Here is a 26,180-nt window from a genome sequence, read left to right on the forward strand (position 1 = left end):
AAGTCAGCGGTCCTAGCTGACAACATAGACAGATAAAGTGAATGCACTGATAAAGAAGGTGGTCTTCAAAATCCTCCTCATTAACAATATACAGCGCGGGTTGGCATATACACATACACTTACTTCATGGAAATATATCCATTTTTACAACATTTTAATTAGGAAGATATTTATGGCCACAGCTCTATAGACTCATCTGGTAGAAGAAACTCAAACTGAATGCTTTTTTAGACAAAATTTTATTATGCAAAACCTGTTTCTGTTGCAGCACAGAGCTGACAAATGGCAGAAGACTAAAAGGTGCTGTGGAACAGGACTGTCTTTAGGCCAACATACGTATGTATGCCATCAAATTCAAGAGGAGGAGATGAGATTAGAGTAGTTCTAACTTTGATTGTCCAAGCTGCAGGAAAATTATTTGGTATGACCAGGGTATTAGGCACTTAATTAAAATTCCTGAACAAACACATTTATAATTTTCCAGGCCACGTTCTCAGGAGCTTTGCATATTTCCTTCTTCTCTTGCTCCTTTAATTTCCAAGTAGCATAGACTTTTTGTAGCTACCACAAAATATGGAGGTTCAATTCACAAGTGAGAATTCAGATTTAATGCATTACCCTTTGCACTCTGTCGCTGGGATTTAAATCCCAGCTGGATGTTCATATTCATGATAAGACTGCAATTATTTCTGGATCTCTGTTGTACTAACATGAGAACTTCTCTTTCAGCAATAAGCAGAGAGGTTGTAAATTCTCTATGTGTGAGCATTTGAGATAGTAAGACTCCAAAAGAATTTTAATTATCCATCACCCATTGGATCCAGAAGAATTCTGCATTCACTTCTAAAAGGTGTATTGTAAAAATCCACACAGTATATCTTGTTGTTTTTGTTTTTTTTTTAATTAATAGAAATAGTCAGATGAAGAACTTTCACGTATACAACTCTTGTATGCAACATTTTGCATGAGTACTGCTTTCCAATGAAATTTCTGCAACATGGAACTTGCCTGGGTGGCAATGAGACAAAGCTGCTCTGAAAGTATTGTAATGGTAAATCCTAGAGCCAGAAAGATAGCTGATATCCTACATTTACTCTAGCTGATTGCTTTTAGGCTACTGATGTATCAAAACCAACCTGTGTTCTAAATTTTCAGACCTCTCAAAGTTAAGTGTAACTAGAAATTATAATTGGTAGATATTGAAATTTGGATAATTTATTAGACTGAGATTCTCAGGTTGAGAAATTGATCTTAGAACTCTAACTGTGGCTAACTTATGTTAGTGCTATGCCTTCTATATCCTTTAGATCATGAAAGAGCTGAAGAAGCCTGTAACGAAGCATCATGTGAACAAACGGCTCAAATACTGAGTATTTGTAATCATTCTGCATAAACTGAAGTCTGCAAAGAATCTGCCTTAATTATGCATTGACCAGTCATTGGTAGGTAGATTAGTCAGAGACCTCATTGCCAACTTTTTTGTACCTGATCCCTGATGAATTACGCTGTTACATGTCATTCCCCTAGCCAATTAATACATCAAATTTAGCTTTTTCATTTTAAGGATGTAACACACTTTATACCAAGTCTCTATATGCCTCATTTTATAAAAAGGAAAATCACAGACTGTATATATTTCATGTGATGAGAAATTATGACACTTTTGTTTCGTTATGATATCCTTGCCAGAAAAGCAGATCTACGAGCAGAAGTACCCCAGCTATAGAAAGAACACAGAGAGTAAATCCAAAGAGGGCAGCAGCAATCACTATGCATAACACAAGAGCCAGTATCTTGTCAGAGCCTTGAATGTAGGTGATAAATTACATTAGCAGAGAGTTGAAAAATTACCTTCTTAAAATACAGTAGTAACTAAAAAGGGAGCTGATCCTAACTAGATTAGATCCAAACACAACACTTCTTTTTCAAATTAATGATTATGGCACAACACAACATTATGCCTATCATGCGTACCTGACTAGAAAATCAAATTTTCCAACTTTTTGCCGTTTAAAGTCAACAGCTACAAAATATATTTCATTTGCTCTGCTCTGCCTAATATTTGCTTAGGTGACAGCCTCTTCAATATACTAGGGACCTGAAAGGTTGCAGTGCTTTAAGCTTGTTTCAAGCCTTTCACTTCCAAAAAATTCAGTGGCAAAACACCCCATATCTCTCCCACACAAAGCTCCATTTGAGGTGCCACTGTAACCTGCTGGGCTTGATAGTTTGTTTTTGCTTCTTGTCAGAGAACCACCTGCCCTTCTGTCCTGCCTTTTATTTTCCTTTGCAGAACTATGATTTGCACTTTACTGGTTACCAGGGTGACTCAGCAGAACATTTCTGCAGCATGTCCCTAGGTCTATAATATAAACTCTGATGTCATTTTCAATATATCCTTCTCAGCAGAATCACCTGACGGTTCCAAGATGGGAAAATGGCACTCGATCATCATTACACAGTCCCTCACAGAGATAGATGGGTCCAAGCCAGAATCCCAAAATACCTGGTGGATAACACTGAGATCTTCTCTAGAACTAGACACTGCAGCTTACGACCATTCATAGTTCTAATAAGCGTTCTGCTAGTGTATAATTTTCTGACTGAGGGAATCTGCAAATGATTTCCAGCAGACTGTTTGTAGTCTTTCAGGAGTAGTAGATTGGTACCACTATCACACTATTAATAAGAAGAAAAGGATAAAAGTGATTTTTTTTTATTTATTTATTTTTACCACTATGGACCACTGAATGATTATGCAAAGCGCTGAATTTTCAAGGCAAATACAGAGTATTAGTATTACAGGAAAATGTTACTGGTAAATTACCAAAGAGAATAAATGTCTCCCAAATTCTGCTAACCCTTCAAATTCCATCCAGTGGACACCTAAAGAAACCAAGGGCTAAAAAGTAGCACACGAAATATGTCCATGTGGCTACGGAGCCATCCATAACTTTGGGAAATCTGCCTGATGATAGGAAATTTCATTATCACAAACCATTAACCAAAAACAAATCGAAGTAACAATCAAACTATTTACTTTGTGTGTGGGCAGGGGGCTTCCTTTTGACTCTGAGCTGTCTTTTGGAGTTTTGTTTTAGTGTTCTGCACACTAATTCAACCTCCCACCTTTAGAGTTTTATCAAACCAGTTGAATAAGATACCATATTAAAGGGATGTTCCCTAGTTTAAAAGTCTTACATAGTGCAAAATGACCTGAAAAATAGGAATGGTCATGGCTTCTTTTTTCTTAAACAATTTTCATTAGGAAAGACAACCGTTCTTAAAGAAAAGTCCCCAAAGTACTTCAACAGACCACTTCACGTGCTTTCTGACACCAACAGTTCAGGGTTTTGTGACTCTAACATAGAGAACAAAGTTCGCAAAGCAAGTTGTGATAAATTATATAGATTATAGTAGACATAGAAAGCAATGAATCATTCAGTATCTTGTATATTAGTTTCACTGCAGTCCTCTTTGCTACATACTTGTGAGATCCCAGTCCAGTGCATCATGTGGACAGTTCTAATATTCCAATAAAAGCTTTTTTTCAATAGCCGTAGCTTCTCCTTCCTACTGCTTGCTTGCTCAATTATACTGAAAAACTATATCAAATCAGAGACCGTTAACAGTCTGGAAAATACGTGCAGCTTAACCACAGCAAGGTTAGACTGGCCAAACGCAAACTATTTCAGAGCCACACAGCAACATGCAAACCAGTTTTATGGAAACCTAACTTAATTTACTTACTAAAAAAACCCAAACTAATCAAAGCTTAAACGGCACAGTAAACAAAACAGACTCCTACATAAGCTGAAGTGTAAACAAGAAATAGTAGAAAATAAATAGTGTCACTCAAGTCACATGGGGTAAAGGAGACACAAAACAAGAGCTATATTTGTTCTTTAAACTCTGGTCATCCTCATAGATATCAGGGAGCTGAGACTTACAAAGTTTGTTAAAGAAGGGTGTATTTGGGAGCCATGGATAGGTCACTATTAGTGCAGAGCAGCAGAGCAAGAGGGGCGGATATGAGAAACAAAACAGTCACTGCTAGGTCTCAATGAAGTCTAATCTGGTCCCATGAACTGATGGCCCGCTTGGGGCTGGGGTACATCAGTTTCATCCCAAAGAAACACAGTTCATGAGCTACAAGACCTCTCTGTGATATGAATTAAAGTACGGGGAGTGAAGGGTCACTTTAAAAGCCCAATATTCATCTGAACTACTAACGTACACACGCCCATAGTGATATGAAGAGGAAAATATTCCTTTATAGTTATGATAGAGTCAAACAATAACAAGTGCTCCTGATTTACAGCTTCCTTCTCCCATTACAGTTTCATAATAAATCTTTGCCCAGATAAATTCTACCTAAAGTTGCAGTTTTCTTGAGGAGACAGGGAGTCACTTGCCTGATGTCCTTTTTTATAGTGCATAGGCTATTTCGGTTGCCTAATTAGGAAGTTAAAAGAATTAATATACAACAACTATGTGAAAGAACTCCTGTAGAAAATTGGAACAATAACAAGATGGCTATGCACAAACACCATAGACATTTTGACTGTGAACAGATATATGCAAAAAGAGGAATAGACTGACAAATTCTCTGATGCAGATAATCTCAAATAACTTTGCATTTCCTTAATATCCTTAAGCTTGTGAGGGGGGTAAACTTTGAATGCCTCCAATTTTGCCATGAATATTTCACACATCTCTAAGACTAACAACACTTACATACATCAGAGGGGTGCTATGAGACTTAATTAATGTTTGCAAATCACTGAGAGACACAGGGATGAAAGGTGCTACAAAACAGCAGTATCTCATTGGTAAAACTTTCAAGAACAGATCCTCAGCTGGTGTTAATTGTCACTTCCCCTCTAAAGTCACTGAAGCTATCCAATTTATAAGCGCCTGCTCCTCAAATCAAATGGGTTTTGTAAAAGGACAAATACCATTCTTCTTAGAAAAATATCACAGAATAAAACACCAGCTTATCAGTATGGTCCCCGTACTGACTGAATTTTAAGATATGCTTTACTTCTGACAAGTGCCTTTCTTAAACTCAAAAAAGGTCTTTCTTTATGTTTTATTAACAAGTGTCTGACAGCATTAAAAAGGAAATGCTGTAGATATGACAAATTCTGTCTTGTTTTCCTATATATCAAGTATAGATATAATGATCCACCATCTAAAACAGCTTATGTTAAATAAAGGAGATAGACCCTTAGTCAGTATACATGTGCACTGCAGTGGGACAAAGACAACCGTAGCAGGTGCCCTGGTCATGCCCACCAAGCAACTGGAATGTCAAACTAAAGCTCTTTCCTGTTTTACATGGCTTTGTCTATGAAGAATTTCCAATGCTCAGAAGACTAAAAAAAAAAAAAAATTCTACAATTCCTCAGCTCTTATGACTCATGCTTGCAGGTGCAAACGGTTACCAGGGTGACACATATTCACAGGCTACAAGCTCAAAATCGTGTGCGATTTCTTACCACGTCTTGCGACAAGCTGCTGCACCAGAAGCCAGGATTCTTTCTGTGAGAGCTCAAGTAATTAACCCATGAGGCATGCACTGAGAGAGCTTGTAATAGGAGTAAAGTATCAAAACCATGTTGGTTCCCTGCCTGTGTCTTTAATACCATCTGTCAGTATTGGCTATTATGGTTGCTTTCTGAGGCCAGAGTGCTTTTAAAAAGTTGCAATCCTCTGAAAAACAGGGAGCACTTCTTGCTAAGCTTATATGAGGATTTTTGTAATGGTCAGCTTTGTCATGTCTCACAAGTATTTCTGGAAAACACTTCTCAGCACTCGGTTTCCCCCGAGTGCTAAGAAATGCCCTCCCCCCGCAACCAACAAAACCACAAGCTTTCTTTCAAATAATTACTTTTCAATCTAAAAACTAAAATATAATGCAAAGTGCATTTAAGAGTAAAATACCAATCCTTGTATATTAAAAAATCAAAGAATAAAACATAAGAAACCAGGTGAACAAAGCAGACCAGCTTGCTATGTCCATTCCTAAAGCTCTTTGAAGACCCCGTGAAGCTCTCCTCGGGGACAATATCTGATACTCACGCCTCTGTGATAGCTGCCACTACACCTGCAACCCTAAACCTTGCCCAACTCCCTTGGCATTGCAGATTCACAACACCAATATTGTTGCTATTTAGGAAAATGTATCTGTAATTTTACTACACCTATATGCATCCAAGCTGACAGAATGTAGCAACACTCACACACTTCAAAAGATTAAAATGATGAAATAATAAATAATCACATTTATACATGCCCTTCCTTAGAGGATCCCCAAGCACTTTGTGAAAACATGATTTAAGTCTCATTGTGCCTCTCTGTGGTCATATTATTCTTATTTTATCAGAGGGGAAAATGTACAAAAAGAATAAGTGTATTCCCTAAGGTCACTCGGCTAGTCAGCTGCAGCACAGGGACTTTAATTTACGAGATCTGAATTCTAGTCAACAGCTCTGCTCCCTAAAATAACTAAATTCTTCAAGTTACATAGCACTATATGTTCCTGCAGTGCCTTGTACATTTTCTTCTCTGTGCCATTTGGGAAAATACCATATATACATCTCGACTCACTGCAGCACTCTTCTCAACTTCAAAGGATTTTGAGCATAATTAAGAGATTTTCTTAGAATGAAGGTGATTGTAATAAAATGCAATGCAGCTAGGCATCATGGGACAACAAGTCTGATACCATTCTGTGGAGATTCTGTGGATTAAGAGATGCACACCAAATCACGATCATAAATGCAACTAATTAAAGAGAGAAGTACACTTACATTGTCTCAAAAGACAATTATGCTAGAGGGACTCTCCTTTTGTGGAAGTCCTCTTAGAATCAAAGAATAGTTTCTGTTGGAAGGGACCTTTAAAGGCTGTCTAGTCCAACCCCCCCCTGCAATGGGCAGGGACATCTTCCACTAGACCATGTTACTCAGAGCCCCGTCCAACCTGACCTTGGAATGTTTCCAGGGATGGGGCATCTACCACCTTTCTGGGCAACCTGTTCCAGGGTTTCACCACCCTCAGCACAAAAAATTTCTTCCTTCTATCTAATATAAATCTTCCCTCTTTTAGATTAAAATCCTTACCCCTTGTCCTATCACAAAAGGCCCTGCTAAAGTTTGTCAAAAATCTTATCACCAGCTTCTTTTTCTCTTGAGACACGAATGATATAAAACATTCATTAAATAGATGAAAAGATGTAAAAGATGTAATCAATAGTCTCGGGTTATCACCAAAATAACTGACTTCTTCCCCTCCCCCCCTGCCCCAAGTTTACTAGCAGGAAACACGCTGTAAAAGCCTAGGATAAAAACAGGATCAGATAGATGCATTTTAATTTAGACTTTGACAAGTCTTAACACAGATTGCTTGAATGATTCCTTCTGGTGAACAGGGACATATGCTGGCCAAGAGTCAGAGTGCCAAAACGCAGCCCTAAGAGGAGCAGACTTAAAAATCCTTGCTGTGCCTCGTGCAAAACTCCAGTTTGCTTTTCCCTTGCAGTTTTAAATTCCCCTTTGAAATCCTGATTTCTTACAAGAAGTAAAAAGAATAGTATTGTTGTGCAGCACACACTGGGGTGAGGAGAATGGGAAGGCTACAAACAGAGAACTAATTTTGCTGTGCCATATGAACAGCTGGTGAGGTTTGAAGAGACCTAGTACCAAAAATAATATCCCGTTTGGTCACAGAGAGAGCAAACCAACAAACCTTACCTAATGAACTCCAGATCAGCAAGGTTGTCTGAATTCAACTTTCATCACAAAAAGGTGAAAGTCAAGATAGTAATATGGACACAGGAGCATCTTTCAGGAAACCTGGGCAGGTTTGCTAAAAAGCCCTTTTTTGAAGTTGGGAAGAGACCTTAGCCAAGTTTTGAGCATCCTGGTGCCAGCCTGCAGCCCCAGATTGGAAACTTTTACTGGGAAAGGTTCCTCTGAGTAAGTAAAATCAGACTGCAAATTTTTTTCTGTACAGTTCACATTAAATTGCAGAGCTGAAGGAATCCATTTCATAATAAGCTGCAAGAACAAGGTCAGGGTTTTAGGCAAACAGATGTCAACTTCTTTTGATTTACAGATTCCTTAACACATTCCAGTTATGTTGGACTCCTGCATGATAACCTTTCAGCCTACAGACACTAAGCTTTACTTTTTCCTTTATTGGCCTCTTTTAGAAATAGTCTGTGGATCTGAAAGGAAGCTGCAAGTTAAGATGAAAAATGCCACAAGCAAATCTAACAAACTCTTATGTCCTCAGAAGTAAACAAAGCAGCTCAAAGCAAAAATGCAAAGAGGAGGCACAAACCACCAGGAATTTGGTCTTAGAATTGAAAAAGGGACTCAGTTGGGGTACTTTACAATGTGACTCACGGCGGAGGTGTCAACTTGTACATACAAAATTATGCAAAACACTAACCACTAAAGAATTTTACAAGTGAATACCAATCCCCTAAACAGGATGGCATTAACGATTCCTATGCACAATATCATTAACATATAGGATATAACTTTTTCTCAGGGGACTTTTTCCACATTCATGTTAAAAGGCTGTCAGATGTTCATGGTTTTTTAATCAATACCATTTTTATGTGGGAAACTATTTGGGAGGAAAGATTAATATAATAGTGAGCTTAAAAATGTAGATTTATGACATAGGCCATTTCTGAATGCGAGGTCTCTCACAGACTATAGATCCAGCTGTTTGGAGCCAGGGCAATCTCTCAAATCATCAAAGCTTGTCCCTCCTAGGTAACGATCTCTATCTTTGAGTCCCAGCAGAGTAACAGTCATTCCTGGAACTGCAGATAACAGCATTATAATTAATTTGGCACTGAATAATCCAAATTTAGTGAGGATATTTCAACTGAAAATTAGGAGATGCTGCAGGACTGGTTGTGTACAGGTCAGATTCAGACAGTGGACTGCATTCCCAGGCTCACTAGTGTCATTGCACAGTGTGGATAAGTTGTTTACACACTCTGTGCCTTGATTTCTCTGCTTCAAAAAACAGGGATGATGAGAATATGTGCTGACTGGGTAGGAAAGCAAACTCAAATCCACTGAAGAGTGCAGGAAGGACTGCCCATAACTCCTCCTGTCATAAGCAAAGGGTGATCGCAATCTTAATATATTTTTTTATTCCATAGCTAGTAATACTTTCTTTACTAGATATTTCAGAGTCTTAAATGAAAAGTCTTAAAACACATTATGGCAAAAAAAACCCAAAGCAAACAACCAAGAGCACAGAAATGAAATCACTCTAACAACAAATCAGTTCAGATAACATCTCTAAAATGGCCTTCATTTTGCAAATCACTTGTGCATATATTTAACTTTAAATCCCCAAATTATCATATTAAAGCCAATGAGGTCTTTACTTGCTGAAGCACTTTGGTAGATTAAAGGCTTTATTGTGATTTGCATAGACTTCTTCATTTTTGTTTTTTAAACACACATTTAGTATTAAAATTTGAAAAAAATAAATCACTCCGTATGTAGTATTTTTGCTTAACATCCCCTTCACATGAAAAAAAAGGAGAAACCTAGTGAGGTCTACCACACAGTTTAGAGATAAATGTCCTACCAGGACTAGCGTTCTGTATTTCTCAGTTAAAATAAGAAGTCAAGATTTTCTGTAGTAAATCTTCCATCTATAAACAAATAGTTTGAGATGCCTTGAAAAGAAACTTAATTTTTACAAATTCTGGTTTTGTTAAAAAAATGGATCATTTTTGAAATTATGGAAGATTTGCCACCGACACCTGCTGTTACTGATTGCTTTTGAAAGGCTTGGTTAACATCTTTGCCACTGCCGCAGGACCTTTTCCTATGTTCTATATTCAGATTGCTTTTTAACCGTAACTAAAAGCTGAAAGTTAGAACTGAATGTTCTGAAAGCTTCCAAGGAAAGCACTGGCTTTCCCCATCATGTCTGGAGCATTATTCCTTTTTGTATGAAAAAGAAAATAATGCATTTTTTAAACAGCATGAACTAAGACTACTAGTTGACTTTACATGCCTTGTTTTCTAACTTTATATAGTGGCAGTAGTGTGCCAGGCACTCTTTACACAAGTGAGAGGAAAAGGGCTTTTATTACTTTGATTACACCTTTCAGGTTTGATTTTTCCATCTTGCTGCAGCAGTCATGTGCTTTATTTTTAAAAGTGCAGAGACCAAAGCAGATGTTTTCCAGGTGTACTTTAACCACTGTGGAACCCCGCTCCTACAACAGGTTCTTCTGGTTTTATACCAGAGCACTACAGTTCACGGCAGTATTGAATTATGCAGTCAAGTTCAATTTGATGCTCACTCTCAAATTATAACTTCCCTTCCATCACTTCTTCACTTCCATCTCCTAATCAGCACTCTCTGAGCTGATATTTATACATTTGATTACCTGCTCCCAAAGGGACCACTATGGCATTTACTGTTTCAATCTTACTCTTCTGATTTGTCTACTGCTCTCTACTTTTTCTAGATGTCTTTGTCTGCCTCAGAATAAAATATACCTCCCATCATTTGTGTCGTCAGTACATTTCAGCAGATTTCCCTTGAAAACTGCATGACACTGAGATGAGAACCATTGAACAGTGGTGAGAACTTTGCTCACTTCTCCTCACTAACTCTGCCAGATTTGAAGGCTTTGATTCGAGGTTTTCATTTTTCCACTCAAGCAGTCAAAGAAGATTTCCTCTGTCAGAGGAAGCCAGACATCCAAATTTGGCCAGCTTCTCTTACATGCCAACCGATTCACACAGTCTCTTCCTTCTACTGAGAGAAGAGGAAGCCTCTTTTTTCCATTCTGAAACCTCAAGCCACAAGAGATGATTGGCCATGAATAATACAGGACTATTAAAAACACTGAATTGCCACTTAAGAGGGCATCATTTTTCCCAGAAGGATCAATTTTCATGGGGGAAAATTACTTACTACCTTGCTACTGAAAGTACTTTTTTCTGTATATGTTGTCTAAGTTTGCAACAATTCAGGTTACACTGTAAATGTCAATGGGCTTGTACAGGTGAGTCTTTGGTTTACCAATGATATTTAACACAGTGAGGCATCGCTTTTTGTCTTTCAACAGCAAAACTAACAGAAGTTTTAATGAAAATTGATCCTTCTCTCTCCTGCTTATCTGCTACTATCTGGTTGTGGGCTTTTTTTCTCCCGCTTACAGACAGGAAACGGATACAGTCACGGTTAATTGTAAAGTCTTGCTCCATTAGACAGGTTACAGAACACACCAATTTAGTCAGCTTTATTACTCCCTCCTCGGTTACCCACTTCTACCATCCACAGCTATTTATAGCTGAATTTTTCATGGCAGAAGTTTGAAATTTCAATAGCAAGCTGTACAGAAACAGATCTGCTTCTGACAGCATGCACCCTCCTCAGCATCAAGATTAAAGATGTTTTGATGCTTAAAATGCACCTTGGAATTTTCTCAGCATAAAGATACCAGCAAAGAGAATATGCAAGCAGTGTAAAACTCTACTGCCTGCCTTTCCCCCAGAAGGGGAATTTTGAGCTTGTGTTCATTTGATATATAATCTCTCAAATGAGGAGTAATAGCAATCATGGACATGAAGCATATCACACCACCTTCTACCCAGTGCTCCCCTTTCCTACCTAAAGAGGACATGAACTTCCTCATCAAACCTTAATGGTGCAGAAATTTCCCTGACTACAGCAGTCTACAGCACACTTTAATTTATTGCATTTAGGGCTATAAACCCATGTTTTACTACTGAAACTAATTGTGTCTGACACTTCCATCACATTAACACACATTAGGCACCACGACCTTTGGATGATCAAGGAAGACCTAATTTAATAATTTAGAGACAGCGTGAGGTCTGAGTAGGCCCCAAAGGGGAAAGAAATGTGGCATGAAAAATGATCCTATTTCACTAGTGGGGATATCTGCTTACTAGATCTGCCAGATGAATTTTGGTAGCTGCTACTTTACCATAACATCTACGGGTCACATATGGCACTTTAAGTTCTCAACGTGCTATTCCTTATAATGCTGGACATGCAATGCTCTCTCAGATATCCTCTAAATTCTTAGACAAACAATGCACTTTTGCCTGCAAGACTCCAGTCTCATAACAGAAGTGTTTCTTAAACAGCAGCTGGAATAGCAAATAAGCTAACAACTGCAATTAAACAAAGGCAGCCATAATTCACTTGAAGTTTACAGTACAAATTTGACATCTTTAAAGAAACAATTTTGTCAGAAACAGCATAATCAAATTTAGCCATCACTTGTAGATGAACTGATTCTCATCAGCTTAACTCAATCTTCATGTGAAAGCAGATATAATTCAGTATGAATAGGCAAGTTGACAGAAAGCGCATGGGACTAAGAGATAAGCAGAAAGACAATATGGCCAATCCCATTCAATTTCAAAATACTGAGGCCCCAGGAAAGCACTCGGTATGCTCTTACCCTTACAGCAAATACTCATGTTCCCTGGGGATACAGGGCAGAGAAAGGGACATAAGGTAAACTCATGGAGGTTTACACACTCCGTACCCAAAGCAAAAATACTCTCTGGTATTAGGGCTTGAGTGACCTACAAAAACGGACTGCCAGTGCCTCGCAAGGGAAATTGGAAATCTACCTTTCTTCTGCTTTTTCTTTTTTCTTCTTTTTTTTTTCCATAAAATAATTTCAGTAATTATTCCTTTGTTAAACTGGCTGTTAAAAAAACAAAATTCAATTTTAGTTTAAACTTACTACAACAATTATTGTATAGTAATCTCTTAAAAGGCTTTTTACAGAAGGTCTAACAGCATTGTAATAGTTAGGGTGCAGAGTTTAATCAGCATGACTGGGAGAGGGAAAAAAAGCCAGCCACAAAATCATTTGCTGCAATAAAATTTAACACCTGACAGAATGTGCCAGGTGAAGTGGAAAACAAGGTCTTATTTACAGACAGATATGGGGCCATACAACTATCCCAAGAGTGCATTTGCAAGACATTTCTTCCTCGATTGTTAATTCTGTTTAGCTTTTCTTTTCATACCTGGACAATCCTTTTTAAAGCTCGTCACGACACAAATGTTAAGTGTCACTTGTACTCAACTAAACCTCTCTTGGGACAGAGGACCTGCAGTTCTTACCTGTGACCCAGGAGGAAGCAACTCCTCTTGCCAAAAAGGCAGCTGGGTTACACGGCTCCCGGCCCTGCCTGCCCAGACCTTTTAAATAGGCTAATCTAGTGCATCAGCTCCTGCCGACCACAAGCTGATTTTCACAGCTGCTAATTGCCAAGCAGATACCAAAAAGGCATCACAGATTTGTAAGTGTGAGAGTAAGTTATTTTGCTTCATCTGAAATTAGTTCCTAACTCTCTTGCCATGAGGCTTTTAAATGTGAAATTAGTAAATTCCAGAGCAAAATAATATTGCTGGTACGTAAAAGCAAGCTCTGCTCCCTGTCAGGCTCAGTTGTCCTAATAAATATTAGTAAGTAGCAATAAAATAAGCAAAAAAAGTAAATAGTAATTAAAAAATCACTAACGCTTAATATAATCATTAGTTAATTAATTTCGAACTGGTTAGGGAAGGATGGGTAAGGCTGTGAGATAGTGGGACATATAGAAAGAACACAAAATATTTTTAGACAGGGAAATTAAAAAGAAATAGATTAAGAAAGATGGAATAGGATAGGGAAGTTGCAGTGGATGCCGCTATATGATACCACCAAGATGGAAGAAACTAACCAAATAATGAAGACAATTAAAATTCTTAGTGCTAAGTGACATCTATATATTTATGCAATGTAATTGTTGCATAAATGTACCCACAAAATTGCTGCAATATATTTATGTAAACGCCCACTGACATTAGCAAAAGTTACGCTCTCTCAATAAGACTATAAAGTTTTAGATGTAAACTAGTACAGGGGACCAACATTAAAAATACAGTCTATTTTCTCTCCCTGCAGTGAATATAACACTTTCGGTCCCCAGAAAGAAAAATATGCCTCAAAAAAAAAAAATCTATCTAAAAAAGGTAAGATTGCACTTTCTAAGCCAGTGCAACCAGCTATTAATCCGTTTCATCCGCTATGGGGCAAAAATATGAAAATGCACAAAGCAGGTAAAATACAAGGCTATTTTAGCTTCTGACTGTACCTTCATGGACTTAACGAACCACAAACATTTTGACAAATATATAGCCCGAGAAGACTAACTTGTTGATACAGACATAATTCACCATATAAAACGAACAGCAAACACAGCCAGATTAATTTTCTTTCTTGTTAAAAGAATTAAGCTTCATTCTAAGGTACTAACAAGCATATATTTACTTTCTGCCACAGCTGCAACATCAAGGCTCCTCTAAAGTAATTAGCAAAGTGACAAGAAAGCAGTTACATTCACTTCGCAAGCAGTGGATGGTATTTATACTTATGTCATTTTCACACCTTGAGCAGAGTGTCCCAGTTTTCCAATTTTCTTGCCTCTCCACACTATTAACAATTGTGTCATGCTTCTCTCTCCGTAATGCAAGCAGTTTTGTTTTTGACACAGATTTACAGTCCTCAGCATTTAGTATACTTTCACAAACAATTTCTCTGCTGGTTAGACTAGAATTTCATGCAATTTCCTTCTAAAGCAACTCAACTCATCTTTGCTTGTGGTGTTTACTAAAACAGAGCTGCTAAGAAATCTTCATTCCTAAGTAGTAGTTTGCAACGCCGTGAGGGTGATTCAGGACACGTTGCCTGTCATTCTGCCTCTCAGCCCACCACGGGCCTGGAGAAGGAATGATGTATTCACAGGCGTGGGGTTTATTTGTTATGGTCTCACACCATTGTCATCATAGAGATGCCATGTGCATACTCTGCCTGTTTCCCTTCCCTCCTTCTGCCTTTTCCCATTTGGGTGGGTATTACTTGATCATAGGCATGCATTGACGCTTTAAAGAGAGAAAAAAATTGTAAATTAAGGTTTCTACCTCATGAGATGCTGTCTGTTTTCTATCAAGCAATCTCTGCTATCTCACTGTTGTGAGAGCCTCTGATAAATTAAGGCTAAATTATATATTGACTAATTGGATGGTAGGAGTAGACACTACATTTTGTGAACTACAGGCATAGGGTACTGCTTACAGCCCCCTTTAGATGGCTTGTACTAGGACAGATTTACCACGGGACATACAGGGGACAGAGAAAACCTACTCAATTTTCACAGATTCTTATGTCCTAGTCACACATGTACTGTGGAAGCAGCATGGATATGCTGCATCCCTCTCCGATGCACAGCACTCTGTTACTGTTTGTATTAACTATTCATTTATGACACATGAGAGGACAAGGGAACAAGCTGCTGAATAGTTTCTACAACCACAGGCAGTGCACAGTCGATGCTTATGCATCCACATCCTCAGTTTGCATGATGAAACATGATGCTGTGGAATGTTAGAAGTACGGACAGAATAGCTAATTTACTTCTGTTATAAAAATTAGTCCTCCTATGCATTCACATACTGATGGGGAGTTGCTGCTCTGCTGTGAATGCAATCATTAATTAAAATGTAGCACAGTTTTTCTGTCATATAAACTTCTGCTGGAAATGCAAACATTATTCAAAATGAAGCATATGTTTTTTCTGTGATAAAAACTTCTGTTTTGGGGATCTTTTTCAGTGCCTCTGCTCTGTTTTTTCTAATGGATACCTAACGTGAAGGGAAAGGACACGACAGCCATATTCTCATCTTCTTTACTTATCCCACTCAGAGGTGCTTGTTTTAATTGTTGCATCTAAGAACCCCTCTTTACTGATCAAAAATGATCATTCAATCAGTCGCACATCTCAACCTGCTTTGGGCGGAGATTGAGAAAGCACATTAACACGCTGAAACCTAAGTCAAAAGGGACAGTTAACCTAGTTGCTTTGCTTTCAATGTGGCAACACAACATGAACATCCTTTCAAAAAGATGCAGTAAAATTCCAAAAGCACTTGACGTTGCTTAACATATACTACTTGCTATTATATTATCACTGGTGTTACTTAGGGAAAGCATAGTATCTGTGTAACAATGTCTATTTGACTGTCACTGTTTGCTTCCCTTTTGGTTTTAGATCTTTTTCCTAATTTGGGACTCTTGCTTTTATTGCAGGGGACGTGGTAACACGGAGTGTACAGTTTGAATATGTACACAGTGCCCTTCGCTGAACAAGTACTCCCTGTCCTTGCATACTGGGGGATTAATGCATATGACTTTTTATCCTGCTAAAATTACAGGGCTTGCCAAGACCAAAACACACTTTTCATATATTTCAGCAGTTTGTTTACCTCAGGCAGAAAATTATAAATATAAAATCATAACTGTTGGAGGGAAAAGAGGAAAAAATATAGCCCAAAATTTTGGAGATGTACCTCTGTCTCTTGAAAGGAAAATTTCATTTATAATTTAGACAAACCACTGAACAGAATGGCATCCTTCCTTGAAATGATTTTCACATGCTCTAGTGCCTTACCTGCTTTTGATGTGATAACTAAACTTAAAAGTGCTGACTATCCACCCAGAAAACAATGAAAGAAACTTTGTTTCCCCATATGTTATGTGGAACAATTTGGAGAGGAGAGCAAAAGGAATGTGATGTTTGGGACCATTTCATATATTGGCAATAGCAGACAGAAAAGTATCTCAAGGAAATTCTTCATATAAAATTGTGCAACTTGAACTCTGGCTACATTCACCAAACACTAATGAACTGGGCTCTAAAAATGCTGATAACAAGCATTTTATTTTTTTTTTTTTGGGGTGGGGTGCGTGGAGGGGGGTGGGAGGGTAGGGGATGGAAAAGGATGGGCAGCAGGAGGGAAGAGTAACAAATTTTGGAAGCAAAACCATTTCCATAAATTCATCATTTTGGATTATTGCTTGAGATTTAATACAGCTAAAGATAGATCAGAAAGCACTACTGTCCTGCACTACTACTCAGCTCTTACAACAGAAAGGCATTCTGTCTTGAAAAGATGCCAGCCAGCGTAAGTCCCTGACAAGCCACATAAAAATAAAAGTGAACGGCACTACATTTTTCGTCCATACCCCAGCCACTTCTGTCTTTTGGGAGTCCTGGCAAGACAGTCCCTCCGAGACCCCGTGCACCTTGACTGCATCAAGTATTATCGGAAATTCCCTATTGTTGGTATACACAGATGCAAATTTATTTCTCCTTTTTCTTTGCTATCTGTCCCAGGAATCTGGGACAGGAATTCCTAAAGTATCACCTGATGAGATGCGCTGCAGTTTCTTTTCCTAACCTCCTTGAGCAATATTGAAAGCCAAAATTTTGTTCTTTATCTCTTATAACCTTTCTTACCAGCAACACAGAAGTGTCTTAGGCAACTTGTAGTGTTGCTTTCATATGAACAGTTTATGCAAGGATACTCAGCCCAGAGCCACTCCATGAAAATAAAAAAAAAATCAGCATTAATTAATTACATTTTTCTACAGTATTTAAAGTATCAGAGCTATTCTGCCTCACAGACAATACACTTACTACCTTTACTGAATACAACCAACCAATTTTAACAATAACACATTGGCCCAGCATTTATATATTCTTTTTAAATACAAAGACAGATGACAAACAAGAGTCTGCATAATTACCCTCCAAGGAATATTTGAAAAAAATGCCAAAATAAATTTTCTTTCAATACCTTCTTTACCAATGGCAACAGAAAATGAAACACTCAACTTAGTGCTGAGAATCACAAATCGTATTTCATTTTATTTGTTATCAAATATTGAAATTGTATTGGTGGTTTTTCTTTAAAATAACAAGAATAATTTGTTCATCTGAGAATCTTAGCTTCATCAAAAATTTTAATGCTATGGACAAAATCTTGGAAGTGTAAAACCTTCATGTTTCAAAACCCAAAATGTGAAAAGGAAATTAAGTTTAGATAGTTTTCTAACAGCTAGCTTTATAGCCTTACCTCATAAGATTTTAGTTTTAGTTTTTGAAACTACTTCTGTTGACTTATCAAGGTTCTTTAGAATGTAAAATCAAAACAAGTAATGAAAGATATTTTTCAAAGGTCAGGATATGTATGTACTCTACTAATACACTTCATTTCTTCACGGTCTTCAAATGCACATTTCATAATAATTCAAGTTCCTCTACATATGCATTTCTATTTCTTTTGAATTTTAGGCAGTGACACACATTGTGATCTTGTGAGATGGATAGTAATGAGTTCTTCACAGAGCATTAAGCTTTGACACCAGAGCTGGATACATAGCACATACAAAAAAGAGAAAATAACCTCCCAAACCTTTTGCCACAGAAATGCTGTTCCATTTTCCAGTCTCATTTTTTCAGACTCCATTTTTCATAAGGCAAAATTTTATATACAGCTGTCTCACAACAGAGAAATGTTGCAATTTTCCCATTAGATTTATTGCAAAAATGTAGAAAAAGAAAAAAATTTACGTAAGTGCAAATATTTTCATTTTCCTCCCCACTCTGAAAAAGACCTCTGGAAAAGAAAAGCATTATGCTTGCACTTTTTGGGAAATGGGAAAAAAGAAGCATCAGTCATGCAACAAGTATAGAGCCCTCATTGTTTCCTTAATTTCAGCATGCAGTAGCAGGGCTGAGTCAGGCGTCTCTAGAAATAAGGAATTCCTCTCATCTTGGGACCGGTTTCTTTATCAAACAAAAACTTGAGGCTAAAGAAACAACCTTACCTGTAAGAGAAATCCCATGGGATTGCCTGATCTGTATTCCACTGCCTATTATTACACACAACTCCAGTCCTAATCAAATCCATGATCTTTATTAAGAATAGAAAAGCTATACTGAGACATCTTAATCTTACTAAGGGTGGAAAAGCTATAGACAGCAGTTACACGAGAACCAGCAGAGATTTTCCTACAAAAGACAAAACAAAAGAGAGAAAAATAAGAGACTGAGGGTTTTACTAAATTTGGAAGGTTTTTATGGAATGATCTGGAAAAGCAGGAAGTTCAGCAGCTTGAGGCAGAGCCAAGGCTTGTCACATTTGGAAAAGGTTGCCTAAGAAACCGTGATCGGTTTTATGGAGAGACTTCTTTAAAGGCTGTTTTTCTGTTGATGCTGTACCACCCCAGGGATGTTTCATTGTGGCAGCTTCTGAGCCTCTCAGACCACTTCGCATCAGATACAGTCATAAAGAAAACATCTGGATTTCACTGAAGTGATAATGCTTTGCATAAATATACAATCATGTAGAGAACAAGCAAAATCCTTTTTAGAATAGCTAAGCAACATAGGTGTACAAAATATGTTGTCAAGGAAATATCGTATGTTACAAATCACCAGAGCTGCACTACAGATGTGATCAGAAGTCAAAAAAGTACATGATGAAATTTAGATTCCAGGCATGGCATTCTGGAATCCAAGTCAGACACACCACTAGCTCCTCTTCCTTTCTTACCGCCCTCTACATACCCTCCCCTTGCCCTCCTGCTTTTTTTCTGCCTTTGATTTTTTTCGATATATGATTTGAGTTGCTGAAGAGTTCCACAGACTCATTTAAAGCTATTAGACTTTCTCTTTCAACATTACTGTGGTTTTTGGTAGCTTTCCAAGATGTTGCTTCCAAGAGTTCTAGTCATATATCAGAATTTCAGGACAGAGAAATTAAGGGAAAACAAGATACAGGAGGGAAAATATTTTCTTTCGGCAGACATCTGAAGCGACAGATGAATGCAGATGAAGACAGAGCAAGGCTGTCCTGGAGCAGCTGAGAAGTCTGCTTGCTGAAGAACATCTAGGCTGGTGAAGGGGTGAGGGCTGTGCCAATGCCAGCCAAGCATGAACAAGGAGGACATTTTCTTCACTTAAGCATTTTAAAGTAATGCTTTGCTGCAGCACTGCTCTTACACCGACATACCCATGTAATCTTATTTATCTTGTGTACCCACAGGAGCCTGAAGCTCATAGTAATTTTCTGAAAGTTTGTTCAGTTTCTCAAGTGGGTTTTATCGCCAACAACTTGCCTGAACTATTGCCTCTCCCCAACCAAAACTAGTTTTGAACTGGATTCGCTGTGCTTCAGTCACCACATTCTGGACGAGCCCTTAGAAACCCCACTGTGCAGAGCATGTGGAATACATCAGGGCTCTCTGTCAGCTCACATAGCTTTGCTCTCTCCAGCAGCTTCCTTGGCCTAAGGTATGTCCTAGAAGTGTAACTATTTCCAGTGAAATAAATCTGTTAAAAAGTCCTACAAAATTAAAAGGAAAGCTTGGAGTTCATATCAAATCAAGTAACTTCATTGCCTTCCAATTCCTTCAGCAATTGAAAAATACATAAGGAGACAGAGAGTGACATCCGCATATCCCAGAAACATGAAAAATACACCAACATAAGAGCTAACTGTGAGTTTCTCACATGAACTTTTTTTTTTTTAAATCAGAAACCGTCAATTCATTGAAATCTCAAACTTTTCTAGAAGAAATCATGGATTCGAACAAAAGAATGTTCATGGGAGAAACTTCTCAGGCCCCAGCTCCTAGGAGCTTGCCCTGCGGTTTGCTGATCTGCTTTAATGTTCCAAATATTTCTCTAGATGAAACTCCTAGGCTTCACTAAGAAACTTGCAGGATTTATTCTGGGAAAGCAGCAGATTTGTTTGATACTCTGAAGGCACCTGGAAATTCAAAATCTTCTTTTGACTCTGAATTGTTTTCCACTTATGATACCTCAGAATATTTTGAGAAAACATTTTCTTTATGTGAACTCTCATACCGTTTGAATAGTTTTATTTCTATCGTGGAACCTATTAGATCAGTAAAGCTAACCAGAGTTTAAATCAGAAATACCAAAGTCCTGATTGGCCTTCAAATCCCTTATGTGAAATTATATTGAACTGAACAAAACACATAAGCTCTGGCATGCTTAATAGAAGTGTTATGGAGGAGTTGCAAAACAAATCTGAAGGAAGAATTCTAAAAGTGTATTTCATGTTTCACGACACCAAGAAATCAAGAACACCACCAAAAACAGCTACAAATGTGAAGAGTCCTGACTGAAAAAATTATAAAATATTCCCATCCAGAAATTTAGTATCTACCAAAGAGCTTGCTTAATGACTGTGCCCAAAATTATGAACTTTACCTCGCTCAGTACTAAAGGGAACTGCAAAACCAGATCCCGAAGATCCTTTCTGATCCGGGGAAGGTTGGCTTTGTTTATTGAAAGTTCTGTATTTTCGTATTGGCATAAAAAGTACTGTTGGACTTAAAGCTGTTTCAAGGCACAGAGTCCAGGCTTAACTTATTACAAATTCTCATGAGAAGGGCTCTTATGAGATAAACAGCCATTTAAATTTTTTTTTCAGCTGGAATACAGACCCTCTGGTTTCCTTTGCTTTCCATTCCACATATGTGTCTTTGTTTGTTTTGGTGCTACATACAGTGCAAGTTTCCCAGAGTTTGCTTCCTAATGGAATCAAGAATGTTAGCAGCCCAAGGGACAGAGAAGACAGCTCGTGCACACTCTCCCCTGGCTCTCAAAACCAACCAAGAAACAAAAAAAACCACACCAACTTGTGTGGAACATAACTTAGTTTTTAAGACATCCTGAGCTGCTCCTGCATCTCATACTTTAATGGAAAATTGTGACAACCTCCTTTTACTAGAATCTGCTATTAATGTTTCACCTGGCACATACATGTGAATTTCCACAGTAGCTGGCAAAACTACGAAACCTATGATGATGAAAGCTGTGTCCTCAGGAGAAGACGCTTTCCTCATCAGACCCACAACAGTGTGCATGTGTACAAGCACCTGTACAAGAGATCATATATATTAGCCCTGCCTGAGAGTAGCAAACATACGCTTTCCTAGGAGGATTAAGTTTACTTCTGGGCTCGTTCAGCTCTTAGAGGCAAGTCCTGAGACGGCTTAGGTGTGTTTTACAGAATTGTATCTTTTCATGCTCCACATTAAGAAAAATGACCTAGAAAAGAGCTCTAACCACACACATTTAAAAATCTGTAGAAGTTGTCAGTTCATTGCATGAATTCACCACCATCCAAACCAAATACTGTTGCACAGTTACCTCATGTTATGGCCAAAGCCAGCGAGTAGCCAGTCAGTGCCACAGCTACTTGTCACAAAACCAGGGAGAAAAAAGGAGGCTGATCCACCTGGGGCTGCAGAAGCAGTGTGTGGGAACCATGCTATACATGCAAATTTATTCAGATAAAGTAACATGAGCAAAAGCACGCACAGTTGTGTCTTTTTATTCAGAAAATTATCAGTTTCTCTATTGCCTATAAAGAAACCTGAAGAAAAAAAGACAGCAAGTTCAGTTTTGAAACAGGAAAAAGGAATGGCAAGGCATAAATTAAAATCTGTATTATTGTCAATTAGCCACCAAGGGAACAATCCCTGAGGGTTCCCTTTAGTATTAGTATAACTATTAAAATATGCATTGTTCTTTTCATGTACAGCATGTTTCCATTTGTAATTTTCTTCAAGAGAGTCACTGAGATATTATTTAATTACATTAGCAAGAACTGTAAATTCATAAGGGCTGTATTCCTACAATGTTAATGCAAGAGAATCTCCACTCTTTTGTCATAATATGTAGCTATTTACTTACAAACAGCTACTTTGTAATCAATTAATTGATTGCATTTTAATCTGTTGCATCATTGGCTTGCACTGGTCGATAAAATTCCCCATCAACTAGTCACAGATCTCAAATGAGGAATCAGAGCAATAAAACTTAATCCATCTGTATATTCAGCAAAGCTAAAAATGTTATTAATGTAATAATAGGCAGAAAGTAAAATGTACAGAAATGACTGCATTACAGTCACTCAGTTGAAGAAATTCCATTTATTCAAACAGAATTGAAAAAAAGGTTATAATCTTCAATGGGCAAAATTTACATTTTCACCAGTTAAGCTGTTTGCAGAGAAATTAGATTTTAACATTCCTAAAATTTTGAACACTCACCAGATAAAGGACTTTTCTTAATACTTATTCACATAAGACCAATCCAATTACATTTTTAAATAAAATCCAATTTGCTGCAACGTGATTGATTGGAACTATGAAGTGCTTAAAAAGATGCACAGCAGGATGGCAGAAAAAAAAAAATGGGCATAATGTTTGCTGCAACATTTAGCACAATAAAACCAAGTCTGTTTCCCCTCTATATCTATCCCAAGCATTGGCTGTCTTAATAGAAACAACACACTACAAACACCTCCGTCTACAAGTACGTTCATCAGTATGCACTGGCTTATTACCCTATAAATCCAGCAAGTACAGAATGCATCACCACATTGCAGTACATTGCAACCCTCGTAATTGAATGTATACTTGGAGGAGATTTGCTTTGTTCTAATATATCCTGGTAATGGGACAGAAAAGAGTCAAATAAAGGCAGGTTTGAATTCTGTAATAAGGTCCCTCGTCTTTTACATGCACGCTGCATAAGTTGTCTTTAGACAGATAATGTTGCTGTATGGCAAAAAACAGTACAATTATTAGTTGCACATCACCTAAGCTGAAAAGAGTGATCTTTTGAGTTTATGAATACTCAGTAACAGACTTTCACAACAGTGCAGGATGATGGTGGTTATCTATACAATCAGATCACACCGTACGGGCTTCTCCACCATACATACCCTCTAATACGTTGTATTAAACATCACCGTTACTTCTTTGCTCCAGTTCAGTTAACAGTACCAACTCAGTACAACTAATACCAGGTTGCTGTTCCTGCTCTTGAAATATTAACTGGTGGTGCGCAGACATTTCACTAGCTAACTTCAGTAATACTGTTAACTATCATCATTTTAATATTTTCTGGTATGTTTTGCTTTGCTTAAACTCATACATTCCAGATAAAAAGTAATTGGAAGGCAATCTCAGCTTCATTTAAAAGTTGAGGTGGGGGGAAAGAGAAGTGTGTTCCAGAGAAAAACTAGATAGTGCCCAGAGTAAAGCTAAAAGGTGCTAAGAAGGAATTACAAGGAAATACTAAAATTTTATAATTTTAAATTATTTTCAGGCTGTCTATTGACACTTATGTGAGACCTTTTTCAGCATACTCTCTGATCAGAAATAATTTTTAGGTGGATCATCCACTCTTTACCTAGGTAAAAGAAACTAAACTCTTGGAGAGAGGAGAGGGGGAAGAAAATAAAACCAAAACCTGAGACATTGCAACACTGGCAAATCCTCCACTAACACAAATAATACACACCAGACAGACGTGGAAGGACATTATGAGTATCTAGATAAATGAACTAAGTTGAGAGAAGGAAATTTAGTGGTGGAATTCACTTCCAGCAAAAGCCTGCAAATATAAATAGAACCTAATCAATCATGGAACAATGTAAAAGGTCCCCATTTGCAAAATCAAGCCCTGGGTGAGTTAAGCTATACATGGAAATGCAGGCAGTACTGGAACAGTGTCTTGCATAGGGGTTTACTTCAAAATGTGTTGTGCAAGACACATCTCTTCTACGTGTATTTGTCAGAGGTGACAATGCACAGTGAATAGATGAAGCATTTAGCATTTCCCAGTGATAGTACTGACCTGGCAGTAATGTCATGCAAGCAAATGCAAAGTCACCAGATTACTTCCCTGTACAGTGAGGAAAGGAAGAAAGATAAAATGTAGACTTGGACAGGCTTAAAAAGTTGGCAAGTGAGGATAAACGGATTAGACAAGAATAGAACACGTTCTCTGCTCCACTAAATCAACAAATCCACAGATGATTATTTAAAGTTAAAATATTCAAATATTGTTCCCAACAACAGGACGAGGGGTAACGGGCACAAGCTGGAACATAGGAAGTTCTGATCAAATATGAGAAAAAACTTCTTTACGGTGAGGGTGACAGAGCACTGGAACAGGCTGCCCAGGGAGGTTGTGGAATCCCCTTCTCTGGAGACTTTCAAGACCCGCCTGGATACAGTCCTGAGTAACATGCTCTAGGCAATCCTGCTCTAGCAGGGGAGTTGGACTAGATGATCTCTAGAGGTCCCTTCCAACTCTGAAAAATTCTGTGATTCCATGATTCCGTGAAATACCAGTTGGAAGCCACAGTAATATCTTGATTTCTGTATCCGCTACTGATTAAATTTTAGGAATATTGCACTATTTAGAAAGACTGCAAGATCTAACAATCAAAATAGACAATGCATCAATTCTTCTCGCCCCAGGAAGTCCCAAGGACAACTGCTTTTATCATGGGGGGATCTGACTGTATGACCTGAAGAAATGGTCCAACACAGAAAGAGTATTTCTTTCACAATCGCATTAGCTAAAGAGGAACAGAAGACGGCATATTTTAGCTTAATCAGATAACCATGAATTAGTGAATGGAATTTAATATAGTTTAAAATGCTGTTAGAGCTCCAAAGAATAAAACCACCCTAGCTTCATACAGTTTTGTATTTATTCTGTATTTCTGATCTCCCCAGTATAGACGACAGAAACACATTGTCCTGGTTTAGGGGCCAGCCCAGCCCAAACCACACCTTCACGCATACATATATGTACATTTTTCTTTCTGCATGTACCAGCTCAATACTGGAGCAGAAAGCCAAACTGGATTCTCATTTCCTTCAGTATCAACAGCATGTGTAAAGCTTCTGAAAACCAAATTATTGTCCTAAGTTTTAGCTCTCCAACAGAGCTGCTTTTAGTGTGTATCTTGCGGTTCCCATGGTGTTCTATTTTGCTGTCAGTAAGCTGCCACAGCATTACTAAGCATATAATTTGCAGCCATTACAGTCCTATCAAGTAGACTTTGTATTGAAACATTATTAACAGCTGAACTGGTAAATCATGATCACCAATGCCACTATAGTTCACCTTACTCAAGGTCTATTTATGCAGAGCTGACAGTCATATAGTTATTTTTAATGACCATGAAGTGTAAAATGATAGATTGAGAAGACAACCACACTAGCTGACTTCACAGGTTTTCAGAAGGATTCTCCCCTTTCCAAGGTGTATCTTTTCTACCACAATGCTTGCACCTAATGATAACAAAAATCTTCCATCTTTCATTAGGCCACAGAGAACAGCCTTCTCTGAGAAGTATTTATGGGAAACCATAAAAATTCTATTTTCCTTTTAAGAGTAAGT

The 26,180-nt window shown here is 37.9% G+C and overlaps 1 long non-coding RNA gene across 1 annotated transcript in view; it reads right to left on the minus strand.

The window, feature by feature from the left end:
• The window catches only part of LOC141745331 (uncharacterized), a 62,903-nt gene extending 44,062 nt beyond the window's left edge, over positions 1–18,841 (minus strand). The window contains exon 1 of the long non-coding RNA XR_012587738.1: positions 18,764–18,841. This is a non-coding gene — a long non-coding RNA (uncharacterized LOC141745331). The remainder of the gene's footprint in view (positions 1–18,763) is intronic.
• Between the last annotated feature and the right edge of the window lie 7,339 nt (positions 18,842–26,180).

This window comes from Larus michahellis, chromosome 6 (assembly GCF_964199755.1).
Source record: "Larus michahellis chromosome 6, bLarMic1.1, whole genome shotgun sequence".
NCBI classification, from domain to species: domain Eukaryota; kingdom Metazoa; phylum Chordata; class Aves; order Charadriiformes; family Laridae; genus Larus; species Larus michahellis.